The sequence below is a fragment of the Sminthopsis crassicaudata genome, chromosome X, assembly GCF_048593235.1.
Source record: "Sminthopsis crassicaudata isolate SCR6 chromosome X, ASM4859323v1, whole genome shotgun sequence".
Lineage (NCBI taxonomy): Eukaryota > Metazoa > Chordata > Mammalia > Dasyuromorphia > Dasyuridae > Sminthopsis > Sminthopsis crassicaudata.
Window position 1 is genome coordinate 17,813,685 of NC_133623.1, and position 18,907 is coordinate 17,832,591.

The window sequence follows — 18,907 nt, forward strand, 5'->3', positions numbered from 1 at the left end:
AGACAAAATTCTGATTACTTAGGAATTCATCCTGATGTCTGTTCGTGTCCTTTTAACTTGATACTTATTTGCTGGTAGGTTAACTAATTTGGAGTGTACTGAACTCAGAAATTTAGTGAAGTAAAAAAGGGGGTCACAGAGGAAAGGGTAACGGTTACGGAACTACAATAACAAGACAGTAAGATTCACTAGGAGAGGAATGTTTTGATTCTATCAATGAGCACCATATTACTCCTTCTACCGTTTTTCTACTTTCATTCTGAATCTAGCATGTCATGTCAAGTAAGTATAGCTACTCATTGACTGCATCTTATTACACTTTCAAAGCCTTATCCAGTGGCAGACTGACTGACTGGATTACTCCACCAGATCCTTTGATGGATTTATGTCCTGACCCCTCCAGGTACTCCATCCCACAATATCCATGATTAGCCTTCATCCCACAGTAACATTCTTCAGAAAGTCAAAAGGTCTTCCCCACATGATCCAAATGAGCTCTTCTATGTCAAAAGAACAGCTTTCCACTATTCAATGAAAGGAATTCCAAGTAAAGTTACTTGAAAAATATTTATGTGAGCCTGTTTTGTTTACTGGAGCTTCAAATCTTCTATTTATTTCTTTATAAGTCAATGAGTAAGCAATGACCATGTTCTGCTATAAGGATACAATTACAAGCAAACAAGACAGCTCCTGTTCTCAAGGAGATTGTGATCTAACAGGGGGACGCAAGAAGGATCTAGCAAAGGGGTGGGTGGGCAGTTGCAGCTGCATAATAGGTAAGGCAAATGGTGATTTAGTAACAGGCTAGTAACAGGTTCCGAGGCCAGGGCCAATGACCCAATGGAAGAGGGATGAAGAGAATTGCCACAGTGCACATACAAGGGTTTGGAAATGACTGGGAAGAGTGGATCAACTTATGAATGTGCTTTGATATATCCCTTGTTAGTGGATTCTCCTAGTCTCTGTTCACCCAGATTATTATATTATTTCTATTCAGCAGGAAATGTACTAGATAGCAGGTATGCAAAGTAGACCTTTTCAACGGCATCTGAGCACAGATTTAAAATACCCTTTCAAATTGTTGGGATTCTTTTCTGCCCGCTGTTCATCCACCATTATTGCTAAAGGCTGAAACAGCTCCTTCTCTTCATCAAACTGCTTCCATTTTCATCATCATCTCTCCCCCTCTGTTTTAAATTAAACCTTACCACTTCTCTGTCACTGGAATTCTTGAAATTATTGTCAAGTGTTTAAGACTGAATGCAAATGACTTGAAATGTGTCTGCGCTAGAAATGACTCTATCCTCCTCCTCTCCCCCCCCCCCCACCCAATATCTATGATTAACTCTCTTACTAGCAGGAGGTGACTGGAAGTGCCCGAGCTGCATGTTCAAGTCAGACAGCCCATTCAGATTCAGTCTTAGAACTGTCTGTGTTAGCTGTCACAGTCCTAGTAGATGAGAAAGTTGCAGAAGCAAGGGAATGAAATTTCTGTGCTTACATATCTTGGGGCTTCTGATTATACACCGACTTCTCTATTGCCTGCTCGCTATGGTGAGGACAGGGGGCAGCCAGCTCAAATTCTGTTGTAAGACTACGTTAGGCTCTCATATACCACTGCTTGTCATGGGAGGAAAAGGTGGGGTAGAAAGAACGATGAAAAAGAACTGGGGAAGGAGATGGTCCTTTGATATGGAGGAAGACCACCATCATTCTTTCCTTTTTACTTATTTTGTGCATTTCCATTTTGCTCTTTTTTTGACAGTGCTGAGGCAACCGTTAAGTTTAGTTGGTGGCAATTTCCATGGCCTGTACAAGTGATCAATTTTAATGGCAGCCTCAGTGATTAGAGACCCATGGTCACTCATGACCCCAAATGTGGAAGGAATCTCAGCAATGGTCTAGTTCCACCTGAATCGGAGGAGAAGACATTCAAAAAACGGTTGTTTAGTCTTCTTTTGAGGACCATAATCAAATGGTTCCAGACAGGAGGGGGGAGTCAAGATGCTATCACCTTAGTCAATTAAGTGCTTCAATATGACTCAAATCAAGCCAGGTAAACACATTCTTTTTTTTTTTTTCCTTTTTTTAATAGAAAAGTGAAACTTTTGAACTTATATAACTCTTCATGTGATCCCTATTCAATGCCACAAGATGCTTTTTGTTTCATTTTTCAGTATGGTAATGGGGTTACGATATTTAGGGAATTTAGGTGCATATAAGATTTGGGAGGGAAACCATTCTGTGAATGGACTCAAGTCACTCTACAGGTAATCTTAAGATGGTGTGATTCTGAATAGGTTACTTAACTTTTTAGCCTTGCCAGCAATTATCTAAGGCTATATATCACATATGAGTTGTTGATCTGCTTTGGTAGACAGATATTCAAAATTCCATATACCAGTGAAATGAAAGAAAGAAAGACAGAGGAAAATCAACAAATGTAAGCAATTTAGAGAAGATTTCTGTGTACTACTTCAGAAAAAAAGAGAACAAAATCAAGAGAACAATATAGACAATAATGCTACGGAAAACAAAACAAAGTCATCAGAAGTCGAACTATCATAACAACCAATCTTGATTCTTAATGACCAGTGATGAAATATATTTCCCATAAACTACAGATGCAGACAGTTGTTTATGCTTACATACATGGTCAGCAAGTTGGTTTCTTGAGTAAAGTAATACAAGTAATACTGAACACCTACTACGTGCCAGACACAATACTAAGCATTGAAGATACCAAGAAAGGGAAAAAGAACCCTGTCCTCAAGGGGTTTTGCTGCAAGAGAAGATCCTATTCAGTGAGGACTTGTTAAGCTTTTTCTTTTAAACAAATATTTTGAACAAACTGTTAAGAAGCTTTGTGCATTTAAATTAATTTAAATGTAAATAGCTACTAAATTTTGTGCAATAACATTCAATGTGGTTTTTAATAAAAATATTTAAATAAAAACTGAAACCTTAGTAAAACATTTAAATAAAATTCTGTCTCTCACATACAAAAAAAGGGTATTATTAAGTAGTTTGGTCTGTCTAATTTTGATCAGTGTTAATGATGAGGTCAATAAGCTGAGAGGAGTTGAGCTAGTGAAGAAGAAAAATATGTTTTACAAAACCTTGGGATCTGAGACTCTAAAGTGAAAAAGCACCTTAGAGAACCCTGACCCCAACCTTTGCTCAGCTGAACTCATATCCCCTTATAAAATTAATGTGTAATTTAATAGATTTGCAAGAGGTCAAATACTGTTCACTGTTCAGACAGCCTACTGAATATTTGATGACACTAGAATCTCTCCTGATTTTCACAGGCACATATATATATCTATGTATAAACCTATCCCACAACTCGCCTTGATCTTTGTAGGAAGATTTTTATTTTGGGAAGGCACACAGGAAAAAAGCAGCTTGGCTTTGAGGTTTCACTTTGTGTGGGATGGCTATGACCCCAACCCAAATTAAAATCAGAGATTCTCAAGGTACAAAAAAAAAAAAAAAAAAAAAAAAAGATTTATCATCTCACCAGAAAGGCAACTCCTAACAGACAAGATATGGTCAGTAAAGGAATACAAAGTACAAACTACAAATACAGGATTATATAGACCCTAATGCAGAAGCCCTCCCTCCTCCCCCAGACTTTTTCTTCCATTGTTTGGGGGAGTCCAGATTTATACCCTAAAAGTGGAACTCTATCTCAGAAACAAAGGAATATTAGTAAATAACAAACTTTTTACCCATTAAGTACTTAAATGCTAATTTAGAGGTGTGTGTGGGGGGGGGTAGGAGGGAAATGTTCCAACATCTGCAGCTTTTAGCAATAGCTCAACTTGCTATTACAAAGGCTCCAGTCACAATTAGGATACAGATCAAACCCACATTCTTGAGAGGGGTTTACTCAGTTTTCCCTCTTCAACTTGGAACAGATCATTTGGCATCTGATCTCCTTAATCCCTAATATAAATAATAATAAAAAAAATAAAGCTCAAAACTTGATAAGTTTTTGCCTTTAAAAATATCCCCATGCAGTGGATGCTACATTACAGAAACAATAACTTATGAGTTGCCATGAGGATTTCTTTGCACATGGAAGAGACTAAAAACAAGAGGAGCATTGACGGACAACAAAATTAGCCATGGGCATTGGGTCATTAGTGTCCATGGCAATAAAAGGAAGCCATGGCCACCTCCAGTTTAGGTTTTAAGAAGGTTCTGATATTCAGGATGATTTGGGATTCCAGAAGTGAATAAAGACAGTCTTGGATTGTGTTCATGTTTTGCTCTTGGGCCTTCAATATTCCTAATTACATTATGTAGTTAAGCTAGCCATATGTTTTTACTTTTGTGCATTAGAAACATATCTGCCTCTCATAATAACTGACATTTATGTAGCAATTTGATGTTTACAAAGCACTCTGCATATATTCACTCAATTTGTGCTGCACGGCAACTTTGCAAAGTAGGGGTAGAAGACTGATTATATTCTTTTTTTCAGCTCAAGAGAAGGAGGCTCAGAAAGGTTACAAGCTTTGCTTTACAGTTAGGAAGTTTCCAAGGTAGAGTTCAAATTTAGGTTCTCAAGGCTCCAGGCTATTGCCCCATGTAAATAGCCTGGTGAAATTCTTGTCCTTCTATTCCAAACACTGAAGAATGGTATATTTTAAGTAGAAGAATGAAATGAATATTAAGAAAAATAAAATACACTAAATCTTTCCACTATATTAATAAGGATTCTACAGAGGAGCTGGACTGAATAATTAAATGTTGGGCAAAGCTGGAAACACAAATTTCTCATGGAAGAACTTCTTAGTCAACAAAAATTGCTGGAAAAATTGGAAAGCCAAGTGGCAGAAATTCGGTTTAGACCAACTTCTAACACGGCATGGCACGAAAAGCTCAAAATAAATACAGAGTCTAAATATTATAGGTCATAATATTAAAAAAAATCATATCTGATACTTCTTATAGCTATGGCTAGGGGGACAATTATTAAGCAAACAAGAGCTAAACGTGACAACAAAACATAAAAAAATGGAATTCCAGTTAAAAGTCATTGACAAATTTTTTCACAAACAAAATCAATGCAATGAAGAAGACAGTACTATAAACACTAAACTATGTTTCTCAGCAAGTTAAAATTACTACTGCCTAGATCCACTAATGTTTTTTAAAATAGCATTTTTTTTTGATTCAGGGTGTAAGAAATTGTCCAGTTAGTAACCTTGGCTCAATCTCTAGACACTAGAAAATTATCTTCTTTTTCCTACTGTATCTCAATGCCCCCAATCATGTGAACCTGGCCTAAAGAAGCTGTAGGAGATTAAAAGGAAAAAAAAATCTTAAGAACAATTCTCAATCAGGATGTGATATTATATATACATAATATATATAGGATATATGTATGTGTGTAAATATAGTGAGATAACTATATATGTAGGCATATATATATATATGCATGTGTATATTTGTATCAATCATCTATCTGTATATTGAAAAGCCATATCTCCAGTAAATATGTGGTCAAAGAATGGAAATAAGCAGTCTCGGAAAAATTTGTAAATTAGAAACAACCAATTAAAAGAAGGCTCCAAATTGTCAATAATTACCAAAAATGCAAATCAGAACAATACAGAGGTTTTAACTCACACTGAAAAGATTGGTAAAAATGAAAAAAGTGAAAACACTAATATGTTGTTGGTAGAAAAGTGAATTGGGTCAATTTTTCTGTAAAACAATTTGTTATTACAAAAAGAAAGCAACTAAAATATCCATAATCAAAGACACAGAGAGCTGACTACTAGGCATATCTTCTAAGTAGGTCAAAGATAGAAGGATCTCATATACCCCAAAATATTACCGCAGAATTTTCCATAGTATCAAAGAATTAGAAAAAACATATGCCTATGGAGTGAGGAATGGCTAAATAACTTATGGTACATTGAATTCTAAAATATAGCATGACGTAATGTAACATAAAGTGATGTTATACAATATAAATGATTATGTAACATAACATATAATATTAAGAATACTATTTGTGCCATTTCTAGAAATGGCAAAAGGGATGGTATCAAATAGTCCTAAGACTTGTATGAACTGATGCAGAGTGAAGCAAGCAGAATGAGAAGAATAATTTATACAATAACAACATTATAAAGATAAACATCTTTTAAAAACTCAGTAAGTTTGATCAAGCAGTGCCCAAACATGATTCCAGAGGAATCATGCTACTGACTTCTTGACAGAGGGATGTTACGATTTCAATAGCAGAATGAGACAGTCATCTTTCAACATGGCCAAAGTGGAATTTGTTTTGCTTAACTATGCAAGAGGTAGCTAGGTGACATAGTGAAGAGAGGCTAAACTTGAAGTCACAAAGATGGCCTTGAGTTAATCTTGGGCAACTCACTTCTGTCTGCCTCAATTTTCTCATCAGTAAAATGAAGGTAAGGCTAGCACCTACACTCTAAGGGTATTGTGAGAGTATTTGCAAAACACTTCACCAACCTTAAAGTGCTATATAAGTCATAGCTATTATTTTCCTGTAAGCTTAAGAGTAGAGAGTGTTTCTAAAATAGTACTTGCATTGCCATCACCTACTATAGGACTTAGTACACAGTAGAAGATTCACAAATGTTTGTTGCTTAGTGACTTAAGAGTGAGGAAATACTTAATGACCTGGGGGAGCGCAGTTTGCAAGCAGGGGTTGAGAAATTTAGCAGCAGGCAAGAAAGGGGAGATAGCCAAGTAGAATGGTGTCTTTCTCCACTAAGGAATAGGACTATTAAAAGAAGGCAGGGAATTTGAAGGGTGGGTAAGTCAAGAGAAGGTCAGCTAGTTTGTTTGGAGGCAGCAGGAAAGAAGTCCATTAGTAATGAGTCTGACAATTTGAGACAAAGAGGAAAGTCATCACAGGGGCAAGCCCCTGGCAAAGATGGAGGGCTATTGCTCTCCTTATTTTAAAATTCTTACCTTCTTTCAAGGCTCAACTCATGTGCTATATCAGGTAGGCAAGATCTTAAGGGTACTCCCCTCCTGGGACTGATTCTGTAATATATTGCCTTCTTCCTCTCCTATCCCCCAAATGTAACTTCCTTGAGGGAGGGGGTTGTTGTTTTAGTTTGTGACTCTAGCACAGTGCCCTGTATATTGCAGGTGCTTGCTTAATAGCTTGGTCTATATTAGATCCAGTTACTATATTTATAAAACTATCAGCCACATAATTTCCCCATGGTAGATTAAACAAAACCCTCCTTGTCCATGGTCTTATGTTTTGCTTCTCACAGACAATGGATGTGTGATCTCATTCATGGAGCATGACCCAGAATGAAGCCAATAGTCAACTCATTCCTGGCCGCTGGAACTTTGTGATTCTTGGCCGTTATCACCAAAATTCTGGGGGCCTTCCCGGCTTTCTCCTGACACCAAAAGGATACCAACAGATCCCATGGGGCTGTGCTTCTCACCACGTGATAAGCACATCTTGTTTTGAGCTTGCATTTCTTTGAATACCTCAATGACATCAATTCTCTTTTGTAATTTGTAGTTTCTAGTTGGTAAGGCGTGGCCACCTGCTTGTTTGCAGGAAAGGACACTATTACTAGAGTGATGATTTTCTTTTCCATGGGGACTAGATTTTCCGTGCCTTACTACAGATCTAAAAGGATGACCTTTTGTTTCAAGAAGGAAATGGATCTCATTCAAAACACTTTCTAACTTCCCCAAGGTCAATCAATCCATACATATTTATTAAGCACCTATTCTAAACCAGGTAGCAAGGCAGGTGCTGGGAATACAAGTACAATGAACCAAACAATTCCTACCCACAAAGAGCTCTGTAACACACATACTGAATGAAGGAGGAAATCCAACCAGCTCTCTCCTTCCTACTAAACTCTGGACCCAAATACGTAACATTGGTCTGAGATACATGTACGGACAGACAACCCTATTTGTGGGTTATCCATATAGCTACAGAAAAGCTAAAGTTCAGGTCTGGAAGGGACTTGAACAACCATCTGGTCTAACACATAGTGAAGTAAAGAAATCTCCAATATGACAGGCCCAATGAGTGGTCACCCATCCTAAAGCTCCTATCACATTCTAGGCATATGCAAGCAACGCAAAGGCACCCAGTTATTGTCACATTAATCACTCTAAGGAACTCAGGAGATCAGATAAGTCTAAGGGAGATGCCCGGCTCAGTTTATATTAGGAAAGGAAGAAAAAGCTATGTTCTTCGCTCCCAAACTAAAACACTAGTCACCATTTCATGCTGGGTCATTAAAACTCAGCAGCTTTCCACACATAGAGTGCAAAAGAAACTAACGTTTTATCAACCCTCCCACCTAAATCTCAGTCTGTGTCCAAGAGGCAACGTGTTCCAGATGGAAGGAGCACTGTCTTAGGAGCCAGAGATCTTAGATTTAAATCCTACCTCTGTTGTTTACTGCCTCTATGGCCTTAGATGTGACATCTATTTACAAAGACAATGAAAGATGGTTCGAACATTCTCTCCCACCACTAAGTCCACAATCCCACAGCTACATGGTAGATCATTTTGAGCCACTTAGTACAACCAAATACCCAACTAGCCATCCAACAATGCCTAGTATTGCTAAGATTCTTCAGTGACAGGCTGTTCCTATAATGTCATACAGAGGCAGCCCCCATTCAGCTAATTTCAAGGGAAAAGTCTTAAGTGCCAAGGGCTGCCCAATCAGGTGAAACATTCAATAGATAGAGCTGTCTTAATGTGCCAGGAGATAAGATTGAAAAAACCCCACAAAACCAAACCATCACTCCATTTGGCTGATTGTTTCTGTCTGGACAGAACTTGAAACCAGTCAGGGGAACTAGTATTGTTGCTGAGATACTCCATATCAAACTTTGGGGAGGGGGGGTTTTCTGCTATTTTTCCCCGTCTCCAATTATTCCTTTGGTATCAGTTAAACATGACCTTATCCAACTTTTCCACCTCACTGCTTTACGAAAGCCTTTGTGTCTGCTGTTTTCCCTTCAAGGCCCAAGTCTGATTTTCAACTAAATCAATCACTTTGGAGGCAGCGCTTCCTTCCTGTGACTAAGAGGAGATGGCCCTTGTGGTGAGTCATCCCTGCACACAGAATAATGGTGCTGGAGGGATAAATATAACCTCGGAAGTTTGAAGAAGTTGGAAACTTTAACCCCATTCACAATATCTCCACGCAATGAAATTAAGAGGACAGTCTTAATGGAATATTTTTAAAGGTACAGTATCAATCCTATTCACCCCAGGAAGCTTGAAATTGAAATATTTCTCTTCACTTATTATTTTTTGGTTTGTTTTCTTGTTTGTTTGCATCAAATCAATTTGAAATATGTATATGGGTTGAACAAAATAACTTTTTTTTGTGGGAGAAAATTAGTTTATTTTAAGAGATGATGGTTTTCTCCTTTTCTCCTAAGAATGATAATAAAAGGAGCATTTATTCCCAGCACAGGAGAGTCAATGTAGGGCAGTGGGAGGGAGGCCTGGACTTTGTGCTAAGAAGAATTACGTGCACATATGCTAAAAGTGAGACCCCAGGAAGGTCCCTCATTCTCTCAGAGCCCCAGAGTTGCAGAACATTGCCAAGTGATGTTGGCGCAGGGGATTTCCTCAACAGGAGCTTTCGGTACCACAGAAATCATGTGCATGGGCCTAGAAAATAACATTACTTCAGACTTGAGTTCAAATCTGCTCTCAGAACTTCCTAGCTATGTGAACCTGGGTAAGTCATTTCACCTTTATCTCCTTCAGTGTACTCAACAGCAAAAGGGGGATGAGGAGAATATCTACATTACAAGGTGGCAGTAGAGATTAAATGAGAGACTACGTGTAAAGTGCTTTGCAAACTTTAAAGCACTATATAAATGCTAGCTATTATTCTACTAGACAGCATGTAGAGTTTGAAAGGACCTTCATTTTATCATTTAAGGACAGTGAGCTTAGGAGAAATAGGGAGCCAGGCCTACTGGATTCCAAGGTACGAGTCTTTCCTTGACATCTTGGTGCCTCTTGGGCAGCCTAGAGATCCTAGACCAAGAAGAATCTAAAAACCAAGGAGTTTTAATAAGGCAAAAGTCACCATGGGAAGGATAAAAATAGGACCATGCAGGACCATGAAAGGTATATGAATCACAGTGAAATGCAAAGAGTACTCAAGTGAGAGTTGGAAGCTTTGACTCTATGCTTTTGACACATGCTGTGTGACATTTGCAGAGTTGCTTTTCTTCTCTAGGACCCATTTTCCATTTCTTTAAAATGAAGGGGTCAGGTCTCACTCTTGGGAGAACTTCTCTGATACATCAGTGAGTCACTAATAGAGCAAGGAATCTATTCTCATAGATTGTACCTATACAGTGTCAAAGCATTTGTGAGAAGCCCCTCATCTGTTTATTCCAGCCACGCAGAAGCAGTCTAAGAAAGGACAGACTGATTCGATTCATAGGATTTTTTTGTGCTACTCCAGGGACTATTTTAGTGCTATGTAGAAAAACATATACTGGAATGAAAAGAGAGGGGAAGACAGCAAGGAAAGTCACATGCTGTGGTGGGAAGACTACTGGATTTGGGGTCAGAAAAACCTGGGTTCAAGTCTCACCTTGGAAACATGTCAGCTGGATGACCCTGGCTAAGTCTCCTAACTGTTCAGTATACAGGATAACTCTCCTAGAACGAAAGATGCATAGGAGGAGCGGCTCTGCAATGAGAAAGGGAGGTCCCTCCTGATAAGCAGTAGCCCCCTAACTCAGTCACAAGTTCTGGAAAACAAAACAAATTGACAATAATAGTAGCATCCTACCCTGTGAAGGGGGAAATCAATCAGTCCCACTGGAGTAAGGGCAGAAGAGGTCTTTTCCCACTTCTCCATTACGTCAGTGTGTAGAAAGCAATGAGCAATTAAGCAAAATGGAAATCTTTGCTGAGCACTTTTCAATGTACCGTTCTCCTTTCTGTGGCACACATGATATAAATGGAGGAAGAATTTAAGTAGCTGAGCTTGTAAATAATGTTAGAAAACTACATGGTAGGTTTTTAATTGATTCAACAGTTACTGATAAATACAGGTATATGTTAGAAATCAGTTTGGACACACACAAATACAAACAGGTGGTCTTCCATAAACTGTTATTTTCTTAGATGCGTTACTGAGTTGTTCTTTTGGAAAGAGTTGTTTTGCATATGGAAAAATGAATAAATGATTCATTTAAAGACATCTGTTAACAGTAATGAAGCAGCCTTTTAATATTTTCTTAAGAAACTTTGTAGTTGCATCTAATTGGGGTTTACTGAATGCCTTAGTTTTGTTTTTTGATTTTTTAAAGAGATTAAATAGATCCACTTAACATATACTTTGTTTTTCATATACTCAATTCTTAACTATCTGCAATGATGCTGGAAGAGTGTCAGGGCCCCATTACTTTGGGTACAATCACACCACAGACAATATGGAAGGACTTGGAGGCGTTGCCAAGACCACATACCACAGAGCCATCACCACCAAAGCCCCTAGTTTTTGTGATTTTTTTTTTTTTTTTTTTTTTTTTACTCCCTCCAAACCTCAGGTACCTGCAGCAACAGCCTGGAACAAAAGAATTCCCTAATAGCACACATCACCCAAAGGCACACAAACACATTTGGAAAAGCTTACAGAACCACCAAGTGACACTCAAGCTACTGACACCAGGCCCTGCTCCAGAGACATCTCAGCTGGTTCTCTAGCCTCCTTCAAGGAACCTATTTCTCCAACCACAGTACAACTGGCAAGTCTTTTAACAGCAGCATTTAAGTCCCTCTGCTTCCAACTTCCATGTTCTGACCACCGTAACCTCCAAGATGACATGGATGTTACCACCTTCCTCAATGCTACGGGTAACAATTGCAGAGTTTGAATGCCCAAAGATCAGTCACCTTGCTCTCCTGACAGTGCTAACACATAAACTACCCAGATACTTCAATGGATCTAGGAACTCAATAACATGGGAATATGCCCTCTAGCAAAGCCCTCTAAGCCTTCCATGCTTTGTTGGCTTACAGCAGCCATTCTTTTCCAGAAATCCTCCAGAGGGATCAATATGCTGAATCTCTTGGCTTTGCATGAATGGAAAACAGACTGACGATGTAACAGGGTTCAAAATGCGTAGGACCAATTCACCTCCTTTTCCCCATATTTATACATTGCTCAGATGATATCCTCCATAGCACACAGATTTTCCTATGTAATCCTTCACAAATAAAATGCTTCCGTCTACTCAGGCCCACCATACATTTAAGCACTGACTTCAAGGCACCTGAAACATTACTTCTTTTAATATTGGGTTAGCCTATAACTCACAGATATACACCATTACCAAAAAAACTTTTTGTTAAAAGGATTGCATTGCCATCAGTTGTAGGACTGAAAAGACATGGTCTACTTTGGGCCAACATCTGAAAAAATCTGCCCGTTCACTTGTGATCCAACCCTAATCATGTATATAGGTTACATACATCTTGTAGGGATACAGAAGTAGATATATGGGTTTCATATTATTTATCTTTTGTTAAGGATCTCCTTTCTTCTCCTCCTTCTCTCTTCACTTCATCTTCAAAGAGCACAAAGACTAAGGGGAAGCCAGGGGATTCTACCATCTCTATTCTTCAAAACCTTTCCATGGATAATGAAGATTCTGGCATTATAGGGATGACCTCTTGCCTGTGGCTACTACAACATGAATCTAGTTCTCTGAAGGGATTGCACTAACAAAACTGTGGCCAAGACATAATTTACAATCATATCTATCTCAATTAATCCATATACAATCAATGTGGTGAGGTAAAAAGTACTGCATTGGGCATCAGTGAACCTGTATATGAATCCCAGGTCTACTACCTATTATAACTCATATGAACTTTGAAAATCCATCTGGTCCTGGGGATTTTTTCTTAGGGAGTTAATTAATAGCTTGTTCTATTTCTTTTTCTAAAATGGAACTATTTAAGCAATTTACTTCCTCCTCTTTTAATCTGGAAAGCCTATATTTATGAAGGTAATCATCCATTTCACTTACGTTATCAAATTTATTGACATAAAGTTGAGTAAACTAATCCCTAATTATTACTCTAATTTCCCCTTCATTGGTGGAAAGTTCTCCCTTTTCATTTTTAAGACTAACAATTTGATTTTCCTCTTTCCTTTTTCTAATCAGATTTGCCAAAGGTTTATCTATTTTATTGGTTTGTTCATAAAACCAACTCTTAGTTTTATTTATTAATTAAAGTTTTTTTTAAACTTTCAATTTTATCAATTTCTCCTTTTAATTTTAGAATTTCAAGTTTAGTATTTGGGGTTTTTTTTATTTGGCCTTTTACTAGCTTTTTAAATTGCAAGCCCAATTTATTGATCTTCTCTTTATTTTATTTAAAAAAGCCTCTAAAGATATAAAATTTCACCTTATTACTGCCTTGGCTGCACCACACACATTTTGGTATGACATCTCATTATTTTCATTCTCTTGGGTGAAATTATTAATGGCGTCTATGATTGTCTATTTCACCTAATCATTCTTTATGATGATACTATTTAGTTTCTTTTTGGTCTATTTTCCCCTGGCTTTTTATTGAATGTAATTTTTATTGCATTGTGATCTGAGAAGGATGCATTTACTATTTCTGCCTTTCTGCATTTGAATTTGAGATCCTTATGTTCTAATATATGTCAACTTTTGTATAGGTTCCATAAACTGCTGTGAAGAAAGTGTATTCCTTTCTCTTTCTATTCAGTTTTCTCCAAAGATCTATCATACCTACCTTTTCTATTGTTGTATTTACCTCTTTAACGTCTTTCTTATTTGTTTTGTGGTTTGATTTATCGCATTCTGAAAGTGCACGGTTGAGATCTCCCACTATTATAGTTTTCCTGTCTATTTCTTCTCGCAACTCTCTTAACTTCTCCTTTAGGAAGTTAAATACTATACCAATTGGTGCATATATGTTTAGTATTGATATGGCTTCATTGTCTATGCTATCCTTTAGCAGGATATAGTTGCCTTCCTTATCTCTTTTGATTAGATCAATTTTTGCTTTTGCTTGATCTGAGATCAGGATGGCTACCCCTGTTTTTTTGACTTCACCTGAAGCATAGTAAATTCTGCTCCAGCCTTTTACCTTTACTCTGTATGTATCTCCCTGTTTTAAATGTGTTTGCAGTAAATAGCATATTGTAGAGTTCTGAATTTTGATCCAGTCTGCTTCTGCTTAATGGGAGAGTTTATCCCATTCACATTTATGGTTAAAATAACTAATTCCGTATTTCCTTCCATCTTATCTTCCCCAGATTATGCTTTTCTTTTTCTTATGCCTCTTCCCAGTATTAAACTTATGGGCACCACTGGCCTCACGCAGCTTTCCCTCTTTAGAATCCCTCCCACCCCCTTTGAGTTCCTTCTACTTTCTTATAACTTTCCCTAATTAATCTTTTCCTTTTCCCTTTTCCTCTCTCACTTTTTAATGAGGTGAGAGAAGTTTCTCTGTAAACCAAATATGTCAATTAATTTCTTTTTAAGCAAACTCTGATGAGAGTAAGATTCACACAATATTCCTCCTTCTCCCTAAATTCCCTCAGATATGATAGCTTTCCTTTGCCTCTTCATGGGATGCAGTTTCCCTCTTTTTATTTCCCCTTTTCCCTTTTTCTGATACTATCCCCTTTCCACTTCTGCTTCCCTTTTTTACATTATATCAATAAAATCAAATTATACATGCACTCTTTATGTATGTCTGTAACAGAAATGCAGTTCTCAAGAATTCTTTGTACCCTTTTCTACTTTTCTTGAGTCCTATAGTTGGAGGTCAAAGTTTTTGTTTAGCACTGGTTTTTTCATTAGAAACAAATGAAATTCACCGTTTCATTAAATGTCCATCTTCTTCCCTGGAAGAAAATGCTCAGCTTACCTGGGTAGTTTATTCTTAGCTGTATTCTAAATTCTTTTGCCTTTCGGGATATCAGATTCTGAGCCCTTCAATCCTTTAATGTGGAAGCAGCTGGATCCTGAGTGATACTTATTGTGGCTCCTCAGTATTTGAATTGTTTTTTTCTGGCTGCTTGTAATATGTTTTCCTTAGTCTGATAGTTCTGAAATATAACCACAATATTCCTTGGAGTTTTTATTTTATGGTCTCTTTCAGAAGGTGTCTTCTCCACCATCTTGGCTCTGCCCCCTCAAGTTGATTTTTTAAAGGAAAATGAAATCAATGATATTATGCAAATCCATCCTGGCCTCAGTGAATGGAAAGGTCCATGGGGAAGGAATGAGATATATAATGTCAGATTTGCCAAAATGTGTGGGTTGCTTTTCCTGAACTTGTTAATTTTTCTTTTTAAAATTTTCATTACAAAAATGACTCTGAAGAAGGGAGAAAGAGAAAGGGATACATCAGGAAGAGAAAGAAATGTACAATAAACCTAAAGACAGCCAAAAGAAAGAAATACAATACAAATAAAGAAATACAATTACAATAGTGCAGGAAAGTGGTCAGGAAGATAAGAACTTGGGCAGTGGACACAGAGATACAGGAAAAGGAGCAGATAAGAGAGATCTGAGACAAAAATAACAATGCTTGGCAACTCATTGAAAAGATGGTTTTAGGAACAAAGGTGATGAGCTTAGTTGTAGATAATTTCACTTGGAAAAGCTATAGGCATATGGTGGGGGCATAGTGAAAGGAATATTCAAGAGGCAGGCAGTACATGAATATGTGAACTGTATAAAGAAATAAGCCAGATAAGGCCCTGTTAGTGAGGGGATCACCTAATCCAAACAACTAGGCTAGTTTCTGGGTAGAAATGCAGCCCAAATTATTGAATGTTTTCAAAGTAACATAGCCTTTTAGTCCCCTAAATCATCATTGTGTAAAAGGATACTTTGGAGCAAAACTAGTAGGAAGTGGGTTTGGCTGCCAGGTCCATTGTATGCTTATGGCACCTATATATGGCATCAAACATCTCTTCATTGTGGTCTTCACTATCCTAGTGCTGGTTGAATTCACAACAAGTTGGTCCAATCCAACTAGCTGCTTATCATGGTGCCAAACAAACACATAATGCACAAAGTTACTTTCTCGCCTCTCAGCAACAGCTATTTTGCTTTTGTTCAGACAAAACCTTAAAATGCATTCATTACCAGTGGAAAAAACCAAGCCTATGTAAATCTGCCCTTTTGGTGAGCAACTCTGATAGATTGGGTTTCAGTGCCCACAATGAAAAGCCACCCTACCCTGTAAAAGGACAGCATCATAATAACACCTGATACTTGTGACCTTTTCTAAAGCACTTTCCCATCTTTTATCTCATTAAAATCCAGGCTTTTATTATAAAGAGGGTTTTCACATTCTCCATATTTACAATTCTTTGCCTATCACCAAAGACAACAAAATCTCATTATATGATGCAAATCTCCTTCTCATAAGCCAAGGGTTTTCTGGTGGTTGCTGCTTCCTTTATATTAGCATCCATCCTTCCCTTTCTACAGTTTTTTTTTTTTTCTATCTCTTATTTTATAAATTAAAGATTCTTTATTTTCAAAATATATAAATGGATACTATTTCAACATTCACCCTTACAAAATCTTGTGTTCTAAATTTTTCCCCCTCACATCCACCTCTTCCCCTAGATAGCAAGTAATCCTATATATTTTTAAAATGTGCAATTCTTCTATACATATTTCCACAAATATCACACTGCACAAGAAAAATCAGATCAAAAAGGAAAAAAAAAATGAGAAAAAAAGCAAAATGCAAGCAAACAACCAGAAAAAGAGCAAAAATACTATGCTGTGATTCACACTCAGTTCCCACACTCTACTCTCTGGGTGCAGATGGCTTGCTTCATCAACAAACCACTGGAACTTGACTGAATCATCTCATTGTTGAAGAGAGCCATGTTTGTAAGAACTGACCATCAAATAATCTTGCCGTTGCCATGTACAATGACCTCCTGGTTCTGTTCATTTCACTTAACAGTTCATGTAAGTCTCTCCAGGCCTCTCTAAAATCATCCTGCTAATCATTTCTTATACAACAATAATATTTCGAGACGATAATTTATTCAGCCACTCTCCAACTAATGGATATCCACTCAGTTTTCAGTTTCTTTCGCTACAAAAAGGGCTGCCACAAACATTTTTTGCACATGTGGGTCCCTTTTCTCTCCTTTATGATCTTTTTTGGATACATGCCCAGTAGAAACACTGCTGGATCAAAGTCCTTTGTGTATAGTTCCAAAGTGCTCTCCAAAATGGCTCAATCAGTTCAAAACTTCACCAACAATGTATGAATGTCCCAGTTTTCCCACATCCCCTCCAACATTCATAATTATCTTTTCCTATCATTTTAGTCAATGTGAGAAGTGTAGTGGTATCTCAGAGTTATCTGAATATGCATTTTTCTGATCAATAATGATTTGGAGTACCTTTTCATATGACTACAAATGGTTTTAATTTCTTCATCTGGAAAATGTTCCTATCCTTTGACCACTTATCAACTGGAGAATGGCTTGAATTCTTGATAAACATAGGTAAATAAGTATTTTAGAAATGAGGCCTTTATCAGAACCTTTGAATGTAAAATTTTTTTTCCCTAATTTATTGCTTCCATTCTAATATTGACTGAATTAATATTTGTACAAAAACTTAACTTGATGTACTCAAAATTATCCATTTTGTAATAAATAATGTACTCTAGTTCTTCTTTGGCCACAAATCCCTTCCTTCTCTGTTATGATTCTTACAAGGTACTAAGACAGTAGAATTGATAGAGACAATAATTATCTAATTTATCATGGTTCAGTGTGATTGATCTGATCCTACATGGAGATGTTATGGGCCAGAACTTGAAACAAGGTACTAAGTGGAATTGAGGAGACAATGGTTAAATCTAATTTAGCATTGATTTAATCCTACAACAAATAATGGTTTCCTAGTGATGTAATACTTGGAGTATACCCTGTGTACAGCATATAAGCAAGGAGCACTCAGGGCCAGACCCATAAGCCCACTCTTGGAGGCAGAGTCAGATTCATTCCAACTTCCACCTTTGTGTTGGCTGGAGACATTGGAAGGAAGAGGTTGAAGCTGGCAGAGGCAAAGGACTAGTGGCAAGAGCTCTCAGAACCAAGGAAAGAGATAGGCCCCTAAGAAAGCTAACTGGGCCCAAGGAAGAAGACAATACTTAGAAAAAGAAAATAAAGGATCTGGACTTTAACTCCTGGTTGAATTTTAGGTAATTATTGAACTGAACTGAAACTAAAGCTGTCTCCAGAAGCTCCCCAAGAAATATGTTCCCAGAGAACATTTTAATTTAGAGAAGAACATTACACTTCTCCACAAATCCGAGATGTAAAGTATCATTTGTTCTTTTGATTTGTTTATAATACCACTTTTTATGCTTAAATCATGAACCCATTTTGATAATGACTGCTGCTTTATAATACAGTTTTTGATCTGGTACAGCTAGGCCACCTTCATTTGTATGTTGTTTCATTAATTCCCTTGAAATTCTTCACCTTTTGTTTTCCAGATTAACTTTGTAAAGTAAATGAAAGTAAATGAAATGGATGAATACCTTCAAAAACTATATGATCATCTCATCAGATGCAGAAAAAGCATTTGATACAATCCAACACTTAATCCAACACTATTAAAAACACTAGAGATTATAGGAATAAATAAACTTTTCCTTAAAATAGTCAATAGCATGTATTTAAGACTATCAGTAAGCATCACATGTAATGGTGATAAACTAGAACCAGTCCTAATAAAATCAGGAGTGAAATAAGGTTGTCCACTTTCACCATTACTATACAATATTGTATTAGAAATACTAGCTTGGCAATAAGAGATGACAAAGAAA

At 37.2% G+C, this 18,907-nt stretch overlaps 1 long non-coding RNA gene across 2 annotated transcripts in view; it reads right to left on the bottom strand.

The window, feature by feature from the left end:
* LOC141548395 (uncharacterized) overlaps positions 1 to 18,907 on the bottom strand; it is a 273,611-nt gene that overhangs the window by 66,216 nt on the left and 188,488 nt on the right. Inside the window, exon 10 of one of the 2 annotated variants that reach the window (XR_012483928.1) lies at positions 14,693 to 15,134. The exons of the other annotated variant lie outside the window; for it this stretch is intronic. This is a non-coding gene — a long non-coding RNA (uncharacterized LOC141548395). Of the gene's footprint in view, positions 1 to 14,692; positions 15,135 to 18,907 lie in introns of those variants that run through there. 2 annotated transcript variants of the gene reach the window in all.